The sequence below is a fragment of the Chelonia mydas genome, chromosome 5 (assembly GCF_015237465.2).
Source record: "Chelonia mydas isolate rCheMyd1 chromosome 5, rCheMyd1.pri.v2, whole genome shotgun sequence".
NCBI classification, from domain to species: domain Eukaryota; kingdom Metazoa; phylum Chordata; order Testudines; family Cheloniidae; genus Chelonia; species Chelonia mydas.
The window spans coordinates 74180685-74200718 of record NC_051245.2 but is presented as its reverse complement, the minus strand read 5'-3'; the positions used below and the strand labels follow the sequence as shown (position 1 = coordinate 74200718).

The 20034-nt window shown below is 40.9% G+C and overlaps 1 long non-coding RNA gene across 1 annotated transcript; it reads right to left on the bottom strand.

Moving 5' to 3' along the window:
* Positions 1–1493: 1493 nt before the first annotated feature.
* Positions 1494–15153, bottom strand: LOC122465968. Its single transcript, XR_006291128.1, has 3 exons — positions 13478–15153; positions 4977–5060; positions 1494–2853 (listed from the first exon to the last, which is right to left on the bottom strand). It is a non-coding gene; the product is annotated as an uncharacterized LOC122465968 (long non-coding RNA).
* Positions 15154–20034: the final 4881 nt, after the last annotated feature.

Sequence of the window (20034 nt, the reverse complement as noted above, 5' to 3'; positions counted from 1 at the left end):
GTATACAGTGTTCACTTTATATTTATTTCTGATTACAAGTATTTGCATGGTAAGAAAACAAAAGAAATAATATTTTTAAATTCACCTAATAGAAGTATTGTAATGCAAACTCTTTATCATGAAAGTTGAACTTACAAATGTAGAATTATGTACAAAAAAACTGCATTCAAAAATAAAACAACGTAAAATTTTCGAGCCTTCAAGTCCACTCAGTCTTACTTTTTGTTCAGACAAACAAGTTTGCCTCCATTTGCAGGAGATAATGCTGCCTACTTCTTGTTTACAATGTCACCTGAAAGTGAGAACAGGAATTCTCATGGAACTGTTGTAGCCAGCATCGCAAGATATTTACATGCCAGATCCGCTAAAGATTCATATGTCCTTTCATGCTTCAACCCCCATTCCAGGGGACATGCATCATGCTGATGATGGGGTCTGCTCGATAACCATCCAAAGCAGTGAGGACCGACGCATGTTCATTTTCATCATCTGAGTCAGATGCCACCAACAGAAGGTTGATTTTCTTTTTTGGTGGTTTGGGTTCTGTAGTTTCTGCATCAGGGTGTTGCTCTTTTAAGACTTCTGAAACCATTCTCCACCCCTCATCCCTCTCAGATTTTGGAATGGACCTCAGATTCTTAAACCTTGGGTTGAGTGCTGTAGCTCTCTTTAGAAATATCACATTGGTACCTTCTTTGTGTTTTGTCAAATCTTCAGTGAAAATGTTCTCAAAATGAACAACATGTGCTGGGTCATCATCCGAGACTGCTATAACATGAAATAGATGGCAGAATGCAGGTAAAACAGAGCAGGGGACATACAATTCTCTCCCAAGGACTTCAGTCACAAATTTAATTAACGCATTATTTTTTATTTTAACAAGCATCATCAGCATGGAAGCATGTCTTCTTGAATGGTGGCCGAAGCATGAAGGGGCATACAAATGTTTAGCATATCTGGCATGTAAATACCTTGCAATGCCGGCTACAAAAGTGCCATGCAAATGCCTGTTCTCACTTTCTGGTGACATTGTAAACAAGAAGCAGGTAGCATTATCTCCTGTAAGTGGAAACAAACTTGTTGGTCTTAGCAATTGGCTGAACAAGAAGTAGGACTGAGTGGACTTTTACGCTCTGAAGTTTTACATTGTTTTGTTTTTGAGTGCAGATATGTAACAAAAAAAACTACATTTGTAAGTTGCATGACAGAGACTGCACTATAGTACTTGTATGAGGTGAACTGAAAAATACTATTTCTTGTATCATTTTTACAGTGCAAATATTTGTAATAAAAATAATATACACTTTGATTTCAATTATAACACAGAATACAATATATATGAACATGAAGAAAAACACCCAAAATATTTAATAAATTTCAATTGGTATTCTGTTGTTTAACAGTGTGATTAAAACTGCGATTAATCGTGATTAATTTTTTTGAGTTAATCGTGTGAGTTAACTGTGATTAGTCGACATCCCTAATTATCATTTAACATTTATGTGGTGGTACAGCCTAAATTGATCCAGCACCCCTTGACTTCTCCATAGTTAGGCATGTACTGGTGGATCACCAGGAACGTTTCACTGAAATTAACATTGGGTGCTCAGAGGTACATGATGGTCGCCTCTTAGGAATATTGGACTTGTCCAAAAGAGACAATGGAACGTTTTTCCTAGACTGGCACATTCACATTGATGGCATTAAAATGCCAATAAAGATTCTGGGGGTCTCAGTCTTTCCTTTGTTTTCCTGGTTCATGAAACCGTAGCGTAGACACCAGCAAGAAAAGATTTAACTACAGCCTGAGTAGGCGCAGAATGACTGCTGTATGCATTTGGTAACTGAAAGGATGCTGGCAATGCTTCAGGACTAGGATAGATCTCAGCGAGGTAAATATTCCTGTTGCTACTGTGTTTTCATCATATTTCTGAAGCAAAGGGGAAAATGTTCCTGGCAGAGTGAAGAGGTGAAGTAGTCAGACTGTCTGCTGCTTTCGAACAGCCAGACACAAAGGCAATCACAGGAGCCCATCCAGGAGCGAAGAAAGGCTTAAAAGGACTACTTTAACACTGTGCCATAATAGTGCAGTATCTTGCTTTTAGGTACTTCTTTGGGAACTTGACTTGAATATGGATTTTAGCTCCTTTTATGAATTTGGTGGGAGGAGTGATGATTTGGGCTGCTACATTTCTGTTTTGTTAGACCCAGTAAATAGATCTTGATTTTTTTTAAAAAAAATTGTATTGAGTGGTAATGAAAAACAAACTAATTACCCACAAACTGAGACTTATCAGCATTTATTAAACCTTCCCTATACTTATTTAAAAAAAAACAAAAACAAAGAGCAATGTACTTGCTGATTGATCTTGCATAAATCACAGGTCAGTGAATGCTTAGTCATAACCGTTCTCCTTGTTTTTCACTGGCGTGGGGTGGTAAGGATAAGATCGAAGACTATACTTACACCTTGCTGGGGAAAAGGGGTGCTGTACATTCCTGTGAACACTGAATGGTCAATGGAGCGCAATGGCTGCTGGGAAGAGCTTTAGGGCACTTTGCTCCATAATACTATGCGAAATCTGTTTGTATTGCTTGAGGAGCTACATAATGTCGTCATGCACATCTCAGTGCACTTCTGAGTCCTTCTGCCTTTCCTCAAGCATGTGGTCCTTCCAATCTTGGTCACTCAGCCTTGTCTCCAGCACGAGATCCCTCCAAGCCCTATTCTCCAGGTCAGCAGTCTCTGAGAACTGGAGAAGCTCTGAAAACACGTCTTTCTTCTCCTGATCAAGGTCAGTCTTTCAGCAGGTGTTGAGGGGGCACCTCTCTAGGATCCCCCAGCTACGGACACTGATAAACAAAAGGACGGAGGTATTGGAAAGGAAAAGGAAAATATAAGTCTCAAAACTCTCTAAATTTTTTCCCATAAAGATCTTTCTAAAAATATGCATAGAGTCAGATTTGCTTTGGGACCACTCTACAGCTCCAGATATGGTGAATAGCACAGGACTGCTGCTGAAATCCTTTAGCCATGGGGTTAGGGTTGCCAACTTTCTACTCGCACAAAACTGAACACGCTTGCCCCACCCCTCCTCCAAGGCCCTGTCCCTTCTCTTCAGCTGGGGGTGCAGGCTCCAGGGTGGGGCCAGAAATGAGGAGTTCAGGATGCGGGAAGGGGCTCCAGGCTGGGGCAGGGAGTTGGGGTGCAGAGGGGTGAGGGCTCTGATGTGGGGCCAGGGATGAGGGATTTGGAGTGCAGGAGGGGGCTCCGGGATGGGGCAGCGGTTGGCGTGCAGGGGGAGTGATGGCTCTGTCTGGGGGGATGCAGACTCTGGGGTGGGGCTGGGAATGAGGGGTTTGGGGTGCAAAAGGATGCTGTAGGTGGGACTGAGAGGGTTGGGGTGCCGGGGGGAGTGAGGGCTCTGGCTGGGGTGCAGGAGGGTGCTCTGGGCTGGGTTTGGGATGCAGGAGGGTGCTCTGGGATGGGATTGAGGGGTTCAGAGGACAGGAGGGTGATCAGGGCGGGGGCAGGAGGGGCCTTCCCCTCCTCAGTGGGGGTGTTGCCAACCCTCCAGGATTGGCCTGGAGTCTCCAGGAATTAAAGATTAATCTTGTGATGAAATCTCCAGGAATACATCGAACCAAAATTGGCAACCCTACTCAATGGGCTTGTCTCTATGCTCATCTGGGTGTTGGTTAGGTATATCCAGTATTGAAGAGCTCCTCACTCTCCATGGTCTGTATCCCCCTCCCTAATAAGCTCATTGTTGCTGAAGCATGGGAGTTTCTTTCCGTCCATCCTGTGGATCTTGATGGGGACACCACTATCACCTCAAATGTGACAGTGGGCACATCACAAGTATGGTATGGAACTCACCATAGAAACAGCAGGTCTATGGGGTGGTCAGATTTTCAGTCAGCGTCCCTCACCTTCTGTAATGACTACTGCAGCTCCTCCCCCTTCACCCAGCATTGCTTCTAGTCCCTGTCATAGCCCACCCTCCTCTGCAATGTCTATACAGACTAACCTTTGTTCCCGTGGTTGTCTCACAGGAGGGCTTGTACTGCCCTTTTCCCCCACAGGCCAAGAAAATCCAGCACTTTTTTTCCTGGTCCAGACAAGCGCACAAAGTTTAATTGCAGCTTTATATTTGCACTGAGCCATGCCTCTCAGCTCACAGAGGTAGGTTAATAGGTGTGCTCGCAAAGTCAAGCTCCCAGGAAAAAGGGCATTTTCAAAACACTGGGGATTTTACAGGGGGGCAAGCTTCCAGTCATGGTTATCCCTGTAGTGCAGTTTAAAATTGTGACCTGAGTGGATACTGTCGTCGGCACAGGGTATTGTGGGATTGTTGCTGGAGGAGTGTTTTTACCAGCACAGCTAATGCAGCACCTATACTTGCATTTTGCTAGCAGAAATGTGTTGGCAGAGGACTTACATCGTTCAGGAAGGTGGTTTTATTTTGGTGACAGAAATTCTGGATTTTACCTGCTGGAATCAAATTTGAATGTGGACACATGCAAATCTGTGCCACCAACAGGCAAATTTTGCTGGCAAGACCTGGTCACATAGACCAGGCCTAAGACATTTCTCAAGACCTACAGCAAAGCAGCAAGGTCTGAAGAAATAAGCACAGGCTTGGACGGAAGGAAGTCCTGAGTTCTACTTCACGCCCTGCAACTGCCTCTGGGTGACCTTGAGCAAAGTCACTTTACTACTTTGCCCCAGTTCTGTCAGGCACTACAGAGGAAAAGAGGGTAGTTACAAAAATGTTGAGACTTGGAGACGGGACAGAGAAGAGGACAATGCTAGACATCTCTGTGACGGAGGATCATAGAGAGACAAAGTCCATGAGGTAGACTGGGCCAAGTTTTAAAACAAAGGGCAGTTTTGCCATGGATCCTGGCATAAATGGCATAAATGAAAGCACAAAGCAAATATCAGGTATAGAATGCTCTAACAGGCCTCTCACCTCACCAAATGCCATTGGAAATCAGCCTTCATTACGATGCAGTCTCCATCAGATGAGGCCATCATGGTTCAGGGCTTCCTCTCACTTTGCAGAGAGAATTACACATTAAAAGGTGAAGTGAATGGATGTGTGTAAAATACTGTGTTTTTTCTTACCTGAATTTAATTACACTATCCATAGACCCATGGGCCCGGAGAATTTAATAAAACTGAAGGAGGAAGGAAAGCTTGCTGAGCAGAGAGGCTTACATTGCCCTATTTGGCACACTGATGGCCAGGAACTTCATTTTGCCTCACTTCTGATTTCCACTGGGATTTAAAACACTAATTTGGTTTTAAAATATTATCCTGTAACTAAGAAGATGAATGCACTTTTTCTGTTTTTGATTTTCTCCTTTATATAAAGGAATGGAAATACATTAATAAAGTGCTAACAGAGTAGTTGACAATCCAAACCTATATGCAAATCAGATTCATAACCAAGATTAACATGACAAAGAAAGATGCAGCCCTAGTGGCTTCTAAAATATTCACTTGAAAGGAGGTCGGGACATGGAAAATAACTGCATTGCACTCTGAAATGATTCCGCTTCTTTCAGGATTTGAATGCAGTGCTTTATGAGGAAAAAAATGCCATAGCTGAGTATGAAAAGGCTGCCACACAAAAGTTTCAAAATTATAGGCTGAAATAAAAGGAATATATCAAACGGTAAAAAATCTGTGCCTATCTGAAATTTATTGTTACTATTGTGCATGAAAATGCTTTGAACCTACCTTCAAAAGACAAATGGCAAAACTTAACTATTGGTTTGGTTTTTCCCTGATTCTGCTATATGGTTAGCTATGGAAATTGTAGTCTTCTTAGTAACAGTGATTATAGCAAAAGAGAAGTAGATAACTGTACAAATATTTTAAACTACTTTTGACTGTTTCGATTTGCTCAGTTTCCTCCATTAATTAAATGCGTGTAACAGTAGCTGCAGTAAACAGTGACTATTAACTCTTGTCACATGATAGGTAAGGATTATAAAACACAGATGTCATATGACTCTGTGTCATATGACTGTGCCAGAAAATAAAGATCATTCTCGCCACCATTCATGTGCATCATACCCTTATTAAAGTATATTTTAAGTATATGATCCCTATGCTTTTTTCATTTAAATGTAAATTTTGGCTACCAAAATCAGATGTAACACATGTGAGATTAAAGATGCTTGTTCTAGACCTTTGGAGGCAATACACTTTCAATGACTTTAAAAGCAGTTGTGTATTTCTTGGATTTTTCTCCTTATCATGATTAGAGGGGGGAAAAGCATAGGTTATTATTTAAAAGGTTGCATCTAGCTTCACAGCTGATCCAAGATTGACTAACACAGACTTTGAGCTGAAAATACTCCAGCACATCAAAGTGGTACATCATTAGCTCCTGCTAGCCAAAGAAAGAAATGTTTTTAAAGGGCAATGTTAAATTCACACATCACTCCTTCAGAGGTCACTGGCCTAGCGCCTTTAAAACAAGTAAAGAATGGGAATGCAATATTTGCAGTGTTCCATTTAGGAGTGGTGTAATAAGTACTTATGCCATACACCCTTTTTTCACTGCTCCTGCTTGAAAAATAAAGAAAAAAGGGAGATAAAGCTCAAACGTACTCTGGAGATTAGAGGTTGATGGGAGATAGTCCGACATACCTATAATTAGATATTTCTAATACCTTAATAGCAAGGAATTTTGTTCAAAACAAAGACAGAGGATTGAATATTTGGGCAAAACTCTCCCAACACAACCTTTTCATTCTGTTGAGGAACATGGTTTATTCATGCCTTAGAACAGCTTTTTCCTCACTTCCACTAATAGTGCAACAACTTACTGCTATCTCTACAGGATGGTTATTTTCCAAAAGACTTTCCCTTTTGGAGAGAAAAAAAACCTATGCTGAATGATATTAACTAGGTGAGAAAGGAGGTCTTGAATGGAGGGAATGAAAACTCTGCAGCCTTTAAGATAAGTTTTACCTACAAATTCTCTCTTTACTTATATGTTTAAAAGAAAATGGTGGGGGAGCCTGCACATTGACACCGAAGTATCCAGGCTACAAGAAAGGAGAAACAATAGCACTTCAATATTTTTTTTCAACCTTATATTTAGGAATTTCTTATCAAAAGGGCTCACCTATAGATCAGTTGAATTCAATGGGAGCTGTGGGTGCCAACCATTTTAATATGGAAGAGATCGTATGGGACTTTACTTCTAAGTGAGGCAAATGAATGCTGAGAATTGTCTAGCGGAGTTAGTATAAGGTATCCTGTAATGCATTTTTGCAACTTGGTCTACCATGTAATTTACTATGTTTTTGCTAATTGTTTACACTGATATGATCAAACCTATTATGATGTTAAATGATAGTGAAATTAATATTGGTCTCTTTAAAGCCACCAACAAAATAGAAATTATCTTTGTATTTCCTAAATAAATGCTAGATTATAAGTAGGCAATTTAGCACCTAATATTTACACAAAATTAATAGGTAAGTAGTAATATGAAAAAAAAAGCCAGTGAGATTTCACTAGGGTTGCCAGGCGTCTGTTTTTTTCACTGGAATGCCCAGTCAAAAAGGGACCCCAGCAGCTCTGGTTGGCACTGCCAACCAGGCCATTAAAAGTACAGTCAGCAGCGCAGCAGGGGCCCGGGGCTAAGGCAGGCTGCCTGCCTGTCCTGGCTCCGTGCGACTCCTGCAAGTGACTGCCAGGTCCCTGTGGCCCCTAGGTGCCTGGGTGGTGGCCAGAGAGGCTCCACACGCAGCCCCTGCCCTGAGAGCTGGCTCTGCAGCTCCCATTGGCTGGGAACCATGACCAATGGGAGCTGCGGGGACAGCACCTGTGGGCACAATGGCAGCACACAGAGCATCCCTGACTGCCCATGTGCCTACGGACTTCAGGGACCTGGCAGCCACTTCCTGGGAGCTGTGGTAAGTGCTGCTGGGACCTTGTACCCCCTCCCACATCCCACCCCGTGCCCCAGCCTAGAGTCCGTCCCCCCCTGCACCCAAACTCCCTCCTGGAAGCCGCATCCCCACACTGCCCCCAAACCCCTGCTCCTGCCCTGAGCCCCCTCCTGCACCCCAAGCCCCTCATCCCTGTCCCCACTCAGAGGTCACACCCCCAGCCCAGAGCCTATACGCCCCCTGCACCTTAACCCCCTGTCCCAGCCCGGAGCCCTCTCCCACATCCCAAACCCCTCATCCATGGCCCCACCCCAGAGCCCGCACCCCCAGCTGGAGCCCCAATCCCCTCCCCCATCCCAGTGAAAGTGAGTGAGTGGAGGAGAGTGAGCAACGGAGGGAGGGGGGGATGGATCAAGTGGGGGCGGGGCTTCGGAGAAGGGGCAGGGCCTCAGGGAATGTGGGGGGGTGTTCAGTTTTGTGCCATTAGAAAATTGGCAACCCTAGATTTCCCATGGCTATTTCTGAATGCTGTTTGCCACTGTTAATTCTTTTCTGATACATAAGGCTGTTTTTTAAAAGGTGTGTACATACAGAAGGGCTATTCTCAGCATGCTGGAAAAACTGTTACAATATCGGAGAGAGCTTCATTATAGAATAAACAATTAAGCCCAGATGACTGAAGGAACCTTGCCTTGAAACACAATTTTCCCTTTTTTCTTAAAAGCAGCTTCCAGAATCAGTGATAGGCCCCCCAAAAATATTCTTCATCTTTGGAGATGTTCAAAAACAGGAACCCAGAGCTGGATCCAAATTTGCAAGTTGCACCCACCTTTATAATGGAATAGGCGAGCCCAAATCCCCAGAACCACCCACCATCAAACTTTTAAAATGTAAGAATCCACACTGAGTTCTGATTTTTGCATGGTCAGTTTCTTACTCTCCAAAAGGAGAAGGATGTCCAATGGTTAGGGCACTAGTCTAGGACTTGGGAGACCTAGTCCAATTGCCTTCTCCACCAGACTTCACATGTGACCTTGGACAAGTCACATAGTCTCTCTGTTCCTCAGTTTCCCATCTGTAAAATGGGGATAATAATCCTTCTCTATCTCACAGAGATGGTGTGAGGATAAATATATTAAAGATTGCAAAATGTTCAGATATTATGATAATGGGAACCACATAAAAGTTATCATAGAATCATAGAATCATAGAATATCAGGGTTGGAAGGGACCCCAGAAGGTCATCTAGTCCAACCCCCTGCTCAAAGCAGGACCAAGTCCCAGTTATCTTTCTATCTATGTTAAGACTTATTCAAAGAATGAAGCAGCTGTAAAGTAGGAGCATTTTCAAATTACAAAGAAGAAATGCCAACAATCGGTGAGTACAATTGTGAGAAATTATCACCACCTGTTGGCCAAATCACAGAACTAAAAATGACTTGCTAATTTAAACAGTACCAAACGAGAGCATGATGGAAGTGACTAAATAATATTCTATTTTTCATCATTCCACGCTTAGGTGTGTCTACTTGTGAATTTTTGGTTAAATTTTCTTATTTGCTGAGTTTTTAAATAAAAAAACATAGTATGTAAAATACTGGAAAAAGCTAGGTGTTTTCATACACAGACCAGGTTATGCTCCAGCAGACAGTGATTCTGCTATGGTATTAATCTTAACCTTCTGAAGTGATTATGGTCAATAACTCTATGGTTCTGCTTGATTATTTCACTATTTGATTCTGTCTGAATTTTTAATTCAATAAAAACTTTGAAGAAGCTCATTATCAGGGCTCCATGAAATGGCTGGTAAGGATTACTTCAGTTATTTTGTAACAGTACTGGAGATCAGGGAAAGGAATTGCATTCATAACAGAATACCCAGACAGAGAAAAACAAGATTTGATGAACAGAGGTCACACCTTTAAAAATGTTTAGTTTCCCTTGTAGCTAAATAATATTGCTAAAGCATTCTATGAGTGATTTGTACTGCTGCCTGAAGTATCTGAGCATCTTCCATAATAATTAGATTGGCAGTCTAGTAGGTCTCTAGGAGCTTCAGAAGTCTGTGGGTCCTCTCTCATTTTGGATTATAAAATGCTGTTTGTCATAAGGTTTTTTGGGGAAATAAGGGGAATAGTTAGTGCGAATGTAAGTCTGGCTATGGTGGAAAGTCTTTATTAACAGTGTGATGAATTGGGGCTCTGTCTGTACACCTTTTGAACTGTGGTAGACATTGTGAAGTTGTATACAAAAAACTGCTGTATCATGAGTGCCTATGTGTATTTGGCTCCACCATTGCTGACAGGTCCTGTAGCAAGGACACACCAGAGAGGGACAATGGGGAATATTTAAGGTTAACAATGATACTTTAGCCACACTAAAGTTATGCTAAAAAGCATTTGCACCCTTGGAAAACCAATATTATCTTACCCTTCTGGAAAAAGGGTTAAAGGTAGGAGCAGTGGAAAGTCACCCAAAGGAGAGAATAAAGGAAGCCAGGAAGGTTTAAACAGTGAGCCCACACAGGAAGAGAGGGAGATAGAAAGAGAAAGCATGGGGCAGAGAGAGCAAGGTCACACAAGCTGGGAAAGGAGCTCCATGAGGGAGAAACCACACAGATGTAACAACCCATAGAAGGCAGGTGACACCGTCCCTGCCTGCCATCCATGACACAGATGGTCCCTAGGGACTGTCAGGGGAAGGTGAGCTAGAGTGGGGAAGAGTATGTAGTATTTATTGTTTTATATGATCCGTATTCTCCTGTCCTTTACATGATTAAGGAAAAGAGCAAATTGTTTTAGACTCTGGGCAAAGTCTCTTTATATATGTATTAATTGCTTCCCAACTACTGCATGAGAAAGTTAAAGCATTGAACCAGAAGCTTCACACCTTTGGTACAGAGGTCCAGGACAAGGTCTGTTTAACTAACCGGGGTATCTTGTGGGTCAGAGCTGGTTGTGGGTATCTAAAGAAATTAGTTGAAGTTACATTTATGAAAAAGGGGAGCAGACAGATTCAGTGCCCAGAAAATGTGCCAAATACGCCAAGGGAAGAAAACAGAGTTACAGCTTGGTGAGGCTCCAGAAACGTCCTCTCATAGCAGTCTGGGAAGTTGCTAGAAAGGAATAGCCTGGCCAAATCTGAGAGACAGAGCAAGCTGACATTCCCTACGAACTCCTTACATTAGGTACAGGGTAGCATAGGGCCATGGTTCCCAAATTTTTTAGTACTGCAGCTCCCTTAAAGATATTTTAAAACTGTGTGGCTCCCCACAGCCAAATATTTACTGACTCAGAACACTAGTTTCAAGAGTTCAGGCCCTAGTGTTTGCATGGTATCGCAACTTTATTCAATTACATACTTTTTAAAAATGATATAATCTGATCTAATCTGGGTTTTTAAAACTATAATTTGAAAATATGGATTTTTTTTTTGGTGCATTCAGCCACAATCTAAGATTTTGGTGAGAAGAATAAGCCTGTTTTGAATGCATAGTTACACAATGTTGGCTGAATCTGTGATAGGGCCAGATGTAAGTTATTTTCCATGATTAAATCATTTCTATGTCTTTTTTTACAGAAATCATTGCTGAAAACTGCACTCTCAGAGATAAGTGGAAGCAAATGGAAGCAGCACTTTCATAGCTTCATCAATGAGTGCTTCATACTCTCCTTTAACAAAAATTCAAAATTCCTAGTTTATTAGAAACCTGGTTTTCAGCATGTGATCACTTGACAATTTTAAGAGATTGGAATGAAGTCAGCTGTTACCAAGAATAGGCTTTGAATCCAATCGGTTGGATTCATTAATGTTCAACTCCAGGAAAATACTAAGAAAAATGGAAATACAATCCAGACATATTTGCTTTTTAATAGTATTTTGATTGCTTTAACTCTGTTCTTTTAAAAAGTCCAGTAACACTGGAAACATATCGGTAACTCCCTTTTCAATGTAGTATCTCCAAAGACAAAGTTTCTTCATGAATTCCCCACTTTTCGCTTTTATATTTAGCGTATTTGTTTTCCTACCTTAAAGTGTTAGGTTCAGTGCATTCAATTTGCCAAATATATCTACCAAGTAGCCAATATCGTCAAGATTAAATTTCAGAAAGTGATTATATACAGTACTGTATTAAGATATATTTTCATATTAAATATTGTAAAGATTATACCTAGGGATTCTGATTTTTTTGTTTTAAACAATAAGCACTTGGAAAACACCTCTGGATACCAAAAAAAAAAAATCCATATTTATCCAATAAACACCAGAAATAGTAGTATCTATGGTTATGTTTACACAGGGATTAAAAAAAAGCCCACAGTTAGCCCAGGTCAGCTGAAGCAGGCTCCAGGGTTGAAAAATTACTATATAGACATTCAGGCATGGGCTGGAGCCTCACCCCCTGGCACCCTTCAAGGGCGCGGCTAGAGCCTAAGCCAGAACATCTAATGAGCAATTTTTAGCCTTACAGCCCAAGCCCCACAAGTCCAAGCCAGTTGACCCAAGCCAGCTGTGGCTGTGCTTCAGGGCTTTTATCCCCATGTAGACGTACTCTGAGTTTATCTACACAGAGCACACTACAGAAGTGGGATTTCTAAAGCTCACTAACATGTTGCAAATGAATTGGTCCATGTAGACCCTGAGGGTGCACACTAAAGGTTCCCTAGTGCACTCTAACACAGTGCTATTTGAAACAGTACTACATGAAAGCACACTAGGGCACATTACAAAGAGAGTGCTCATTAAATCCTGATTTTGGGGCATCTAAGTAGAACTCAAAAATTGCTAAGAATAACCACCACCCCCCCAATGAAATTAATAACCCTGAAAAACGGAATCCCTAGGTATACCTCAGAGTTTCCTGGATATCACTCTTCATTTACAGATCCCAAAACTTTAAATTTTTCTTTTTAAATATGTAATGATATATTCATTCCTATTCTACACACTTGGGAATCTGAGGAAGCAAGAGGTAAAATAAGTTATCCAGAGTCTCACAAGTCAGTAACTGAGCCAGGAATAGAACCCAGGTTTCCTGGCACTTATGCCAGTGCCCTACCCACTGGGCTAGCTTCCCTACCATATCCAAATATCTATCAGGGATTAGCTCCCACACTGCTAAATAGAAGAACTGGGGTTATTTAATTTGACTGTCTCACCATCATACCATTCTCTCAGATTATCACGTCTTTTTGTGTAAATGTGTATGCCATTTCTTCTGCATTAATCATCGAAAGACGAATCTATAGTCTCACGGCTTACAGTACGCACAAAGTTAATTTAGTGTTTAATTAATTCCTCTTTACATAACAATGCTTGTTAATCTAATTAGAATTTCAAACTACATATATATTTGCATACTTATTCATGATCAAAAAGAAACAATATAATAGGAGGTTTTTAGGTGCATCGTTTCTTCGACTCAATTAAAAAGTGAAGATACAATTGTTGTGATGCTGAACATACTGAACATTATTTATCACACTGAATATATTAATTACTGATAATTTTCATGTCCCATCTTTATGTGAGTAGAATTTAATTACAAACTAGTTACCTTGTAGCATAAACTCTTAACATCTTCACACTTCCTATTTTAGCAGTTCTCAAACAGTGGTCTGTAGAGCACTGATGGGTTCATACAGCTGGCTGGTCTCACGACATTGCCTCTCCTTCTGGTCTCCAGCTGGTAAATCATCTTAAAAGAAGCTAAAGACACATTAACTTTACTAATTTTATTTTTCCATATAAGCAAGTATTGTGGTTGCCCCTGGGAATCATTAATTTGCTCAGAGATTCCACATGCTACAGAAGCCAGAAAATATTGGAGGTGAACCCAGGCCTATGTGGATGGTATGAAGCTGAAGGTTTTGGTTTTGTAGAACATTGAGCCATATTCCAGTAGGAGAAGGGGCTGTACAAATGGGATGACCTGCATCTCATAGGGAGGCAGACTAATCTTCTTGGTTGGAGACTATCTAGAATCATAGAACCATAGGGATTAGAAGGGACCACAAGGGTCATCTAGCCTAACCCCCTGCCAAGATGCAGGATTTGTTGTGTCTAAACCATCCAAGATAGATGACTATCCAGCCTCCTTTTGAAAACCTCCGGTGAAGAAGCTTCCATGACCTCCTGAGGCAGTCTGTTCCATTGGCCAACTGTTCTTATAGTTAGGAAGTTTTTCCTGAGATTTAACCTGAATCTGCTATGCTGTAGTTTGAAGCCATTGCTTCTTGTCCTGCCCTCTATGGCAAAAGAGAACAACTTTTCTCCATCTTTTTGGGGGGGCAGCCTTTCAAGTATCTGAAGACCGCTATCATAACCCACCTTAATCTCCTCCTTTCCAAACTAAACATACCCAGTTCCTTCAGCCGTTGCTCGTATGGCTTGCATTCCATCCCTTTGATCATCTTTGTCGCTTGCCTCTGGATCCTTTCCAGTTTCTCTACATACTTTCTATACATTGGTGACCAGAATTGGACATGGTACTCCAGCTGAGGCCTAAGCAGCACGAAAGTACAGCGGTACTATCAACTCCCGTGATTTGCATGCTATGCCTCTGTTAATGCAGCCTAAAATTGCATTTGCTTTTTTTGCAACAGCATCACATTGCTGATTCACGTTGTGGCTGTGATCCACCACCACTCCCAAATCCTTCTCACCAGTGTTGCTGCCATACCAGTTTTCCCCCATTCTGTATTTGTGCATTTGATTTTTCTTCCCTAAGTGTAGCACCTTACATTTGCCTTTGTTGAATTTAATTTTGTTGTCTATAGCCTAGTTCTCCAATGTATCAGGATCCCTCTGAATTTTAGCTCTATCCTCCAAAGTTCTGGCAACTCCCCCGAGCTTTGTGTCATCTGCAGACTTGATCAGTATGATCTCTATACCTACAACCAGATCATTAATAAAGGTGTTAAACAAAACGGGACCCAGAACAGATCCCCTCTTCAGACCTCTCTCCAATCATTCCATTAATAAATACTCTTTGTTTGCTGTTGTTTAACCAATTATGTATCCACTTAATGATAGTTCTGTCGAGCCTGGATTTCTCCAACTTACTTATCAGAATGTCATGTGGGATTGTGTCAAAATCCTAGCTGAATGCCAGGTATATTATGTCCACCACATTCCCCCATCCACCAAATAGGTTACCCTGTCAAAGAAGGAAATCAAGCTGGTTTGACATGATTTATTCTTGGCTGCTAGTGATTACAAATTTGCAAATTGTTCTAGTAGCTTCCCAGATATTAAAGTCAGGCTGACTGGTCTACAGTTTCCTGGCTCCTCCTTTTTAGAGATGGGCACTACATTAGCTGTTCTCCAGTCTTCTGGGATCTCTCCTGTCATCTATCAGTTTGTAAATATTATTGCGAGTGCTCCAAGATTTCTTCAGATAATTCCTTCAGTACCCTTGGGTGAATAGCATCTAGCCCTGCTGATTTGAATTCATTCAAATTGGTCAGAAGATCTCTGACATTTTATTTACTTATCCTGATCTGCATCCTTTCCCCTCAGTGTCTATGGTAACTTTGCTAGTCATCCGATCACATTATTTTTTGTGAGAAGACTGAAGCAAAGTAAACATTGAGCAGCATTCCCTTCCTATCATTTTCTGTTACCAGCTCACCTTCTCCACTGAGCAGCAGACCCACACTGTCCTTGATCTTTCTTTTTTTGTCTAACATATTTCAAGAACCCCTTCTTGTTGTTTCTAACATTTCTTGCCAGTTGTAACTCATCCTGGAGCAGCCAGAAGGGTATAAAACTAACACTACAAGGGGACGGTGCTAAGGAAGAAAATGCAGTACAAATTCAAACTCTTCACATCAAATGCATTGAACTGAGGTAGCAAAGAATTCAAAGGGAAGAATTTTTTCAATTGCTTATATATCAATGGTTGGAGTCTGGGTTAGTGAGCAAGAGGAATTGAAAATTCTCATTGATGAGAAGCAATGTGAAATAATTGGCATTACTGAAACCTGATGGGATGTTTGGAATATTAACTTCACTGGTTATGACATGATTAGAAGGATAGAGTTAGGTAAAAGCTGCGTGTGCAGTTGCTGACACTCTACATTAAAAACACCATTACAGACTTTCAGAGTTATTGACAACTCAGGACCATAAGCTCTTCAATGTACATGAATCAATGAGCTAATTAACAATACACAAGAGAGGGTCCTGGGGTGGGGGGTCTGTTAGAGACTACCAAATCAAACCAGAGAACAGAATGAATTGCTCCTTAAGTACCAGGCTGTGTGGAAAGAAAAATTGTGTAGTTAGGGGGTACTTGAATTCCTGGAGGTCTCAAGCAGCTGTAGTAAAACATTCTAAACATTATCGATGATAATTTTCTAACACAAGAAGTATTGCACCCAACATGAGAACTATTTTGAACCTCATTATGATGGATAACGGTGAATTAATCACTGGATTGGAAGTTAGTCATTATGTAGGAACCAGTGATCGTGACATAATTACATTCAAATAGGCAGACAGAGGACTGTCCCACCCCCCACCCCCCCACCCTCAGCTTCTAAGGGGATAATTTCTCAAAGCTGAGGGAAATTATGAGCAAAATTGAATGGGGGCAAAAATTTAGACAGCAAAATGAAACCCTCGCCCACAGTGTCAGCAGAGTCCTGGAGACTGAATTATCCTCTTACTCCTAGTGGTGGAGCATCCAGAACAGGAAAATCAGTACCATTCAGTCCTTGGTCTGTCTCCAGAGGCTTCCAAGAAGGATGCTGTGATAAATGAAGGGGAGAAGGTGGGTAGCTCCCTTTTATGGACACTCAACCAGCCAGTTAGCTACAAAATCCCTGTTAGTAGCTGTTCTCTACTTGCTTTACTTATAAAGGGTTAAAGAAGCCCATAGGTAAAAGGAAGGGAGTGGGCACCTGACCAAAAGAGCCAATGGGAGGGCTAGAACTTTTTAAAATTGGGAAAAAAAACTTTCCCTTTGTCTGTCTGCTGTTGTTCTCCGGAGAGAGAAGACACAGAGCAGCAATGCTGTAAGAAGCTTTAAACCAGGTATGAAAAATCAGCAAATCATACCTAGAAACTACTTATCTGAAACCACAGATATGTAAGTAGATCAAGGAATGTCTAGAAAGACATGATTAGGTTTATATCTTTTATTTCTTTATGGTTGGTGGACTCCTCTGTGCTAACCCCAGGTGCTTTTGTTTTGCTTGAAACCTTTAAGCTAGACCTAAAGAAAACCATTCTTGATGCTTAATTATTCTATTTGCTTTTTTTAAATCTAGGAATAGCCTGAGCTCCAGATGTATTTTCTTTTTGTTTTTAATAAAATTTACCTTTTTTAAGAACAGGAGTGGGTTTTTGTGTCCTAAGAGGTTTGTGCACATGTTGTTTAATTAGCTGGTGGCAACAGCTGATTTCATTTGTTTTCTTTCTCAGCTCTTCCCCAGAGGTGGGTGGGGGCGTAAGGGCTTGAGGGAGGAATTCCCAAGTGCGCCTTCCTTTGGTCCAAAGGGGTTTTTTGTACTGGGGTGGTGGCAGCATCTACCCATCCAAGGTCAGAGAGAAGCTGTAGCCTTGGGAGTTTAATACAAGCCTAGAGTGGCCAGTATTAATTTTTAGAATCCTTGTGGATCCCATCTTCTGCACTCGAAGTGCCAGAGTCGGGAATCAGCCTTGACAGATGCCAATCGTGGAGACTTTTGCGACCTGCACACAAGTCTAATAAGAATTGAATTGAAGGTATTAGGTAAAATGTGAAGCAGTTATCCACATGTCGCCCATATCAAATACCCTGAATAACCCATTTTCTGTTATCATAAAATCATATTTAAATGCCAGTATAAAGATGAATACAGAGAGGGCAGTTTAGTGCTTGTAGCAATATTAAATCACCCATGAGAAATTCTGAAAATAGACTAGTTTTTTGGGTATGGGAGTGATTAGTAATTCATAACAGATTGTTTCTTTGTGTATGCTTTCAGAATATTTTGAGTAACAAAACTCATCCTTCTGAAGATGAAGAGATCAAGATAGAAAATGAATGACAACTTATCAGTAAGGAGGAGACAAAGACTTTCACAAGATTGGAATATCAACTACAATGCTAAATACAGTCTGATCATTCCATGAATCATTTTGAAATGAAAGGCTATTGGCTATTTATCTGTCAATCACTCAGCATGAGTGTGACACAAAGTACTTCATTAAATATGCAAGTTAAAAAAAGATGAAGCCCAGAGAATAGTAAGATGTTTAAGGCCACATTCTGCCCTCATGATGACTATACTCATGTAACAGAGTAGAATTTGCCCTAGCACACCCAGAAACTCTCTAACACATCAAGCACCCCAATATCACTTTCATTTTTCTATGCCAGTTATATTACTGCCGAAGTGTATTAATGCTAATCCTGAAATGAATTGCTTGGTAATGCTAAACTCAATAGCCATGAAGAAAAGGAGTACTTGTGGCACCTTAGAGACTAACAAATTTATTTGAGCATAAGCTTTCGTGAGCTACAGCTCACTTCATCGGATGCTGCCAAGGTTCCTTCCCCACTCTGAACTCTAGGGTACAGATGCGGGGACCTGCATGAAAACCTCCTAAGCTTACTTTTACCAGCTTAGGTTAAAACTTCCCCAAGGTACAAATTATTTTACCCTTTGCCCTTGGATTTCCACTGCCACCACCAAACTTTATCTGGGTTCCTGAAAAAACGTAGTTTGGACACGTCTTTCCCCCCAAAATCCTCCCAACCCTTGCACCCCACTTCCTGGGGAAGGTTTGGTAAAAATCCTCACCAATTTGCATAGGTGACCACAGACCCAAACCCTTGGATCTTAGAACAGTGAAAAAGCATTCAGTTTTCTTACAAGAAGACTTTTAATAGAAGTAAAAAGAAATCACCTCTGTAAAATCAGGATGGTAGATACCTTACAGGGTAATTAGATTCAAACATAGAGAATCCCTCTAGGCAAAACCTTAAGTTACAAAGAAGACACACAGACAGGAATATTCATTCTATTCAGCACAGCTATTTTCTCAGCCACTTAAAGAAATCATAATCTAACACATACCTAGCTAGATTACTTACTAAGTTCTAAGACTCCATTCCTGTTCTGTCTCCGGCAAAAGCATCACACAGACAGACACAGACCCTTTGTTTTTCTCCCTCCTCCCAGCTTTTGAAAGTATTTTGTCTCCTCATTGGTCATTTTGGTCAGGTGCCAGCAAGGTTACCTTTAGCTTCTTAACCCTTTACAGGTGAGAGGATTTTTCCTCTGGCCAGGAGGGATTTTAAAAGGGTTTACCCTTCCCTTTATATTTATGACAGATGCATTCAGTGGAAAATAGCCATGGAGTCACAGATACTCCAATTTACTTCACTGTCTTCCATTTGTTTTTAATAAATCCCAAGGTTGTATAATTTCATGCCAAAATGAATAGATTATTTAATCTTAGTCTAACTCCAAAGACTTCAAAACAGTCTCAAAAGCTTCTTAAAGACCTTGATTCATCAAGGAGTAGCTCACTTACCTGAGCACACTTTTTATAACTGGTGGCATAGCACACTATTCTTTCAAAGTTTCACGAACAGAGAGAAGCTCTTGAAATCTAGCTATACATTTTATTAGAACATTCTGATTCTAAAGCAATCTGATGGCACACTGCTTTATGATGGCTATTAAATGTAAGCTGAGTTGTACCTTCTTGTATTTAAAAGCATGAAAAATTGAACTAAATTTTGTTGAGTCTTTCCAACCTTCATTATAAAGTGTTCCTTTGAATATTTTGAGCACTGCACTGTTAAGAATCTTGCAGTCTAATTTGATAAAAATGTTTGTACTGACACTGACTAGGAATTCCCATAAATTGCATTGAAAATTCTTGTAATAATCTCAGCCATGGTTGGGAAACATCAAAACACCAGAATCTGATCACTGTGTTCATAATCAATTAGGCACTTACCAAAGGACACCAGAACTTTCAAGTGCAGGTTAAATAATCAACCACTTTAGCTGCTTTTGGAAACCAGTGTAGAAAATTAAATAAAAACATTTGGGGTTTTAAATTGGCAAGAGCTAGGATTAAAATAATAAGCAATGTCGCACGAAAAAATGG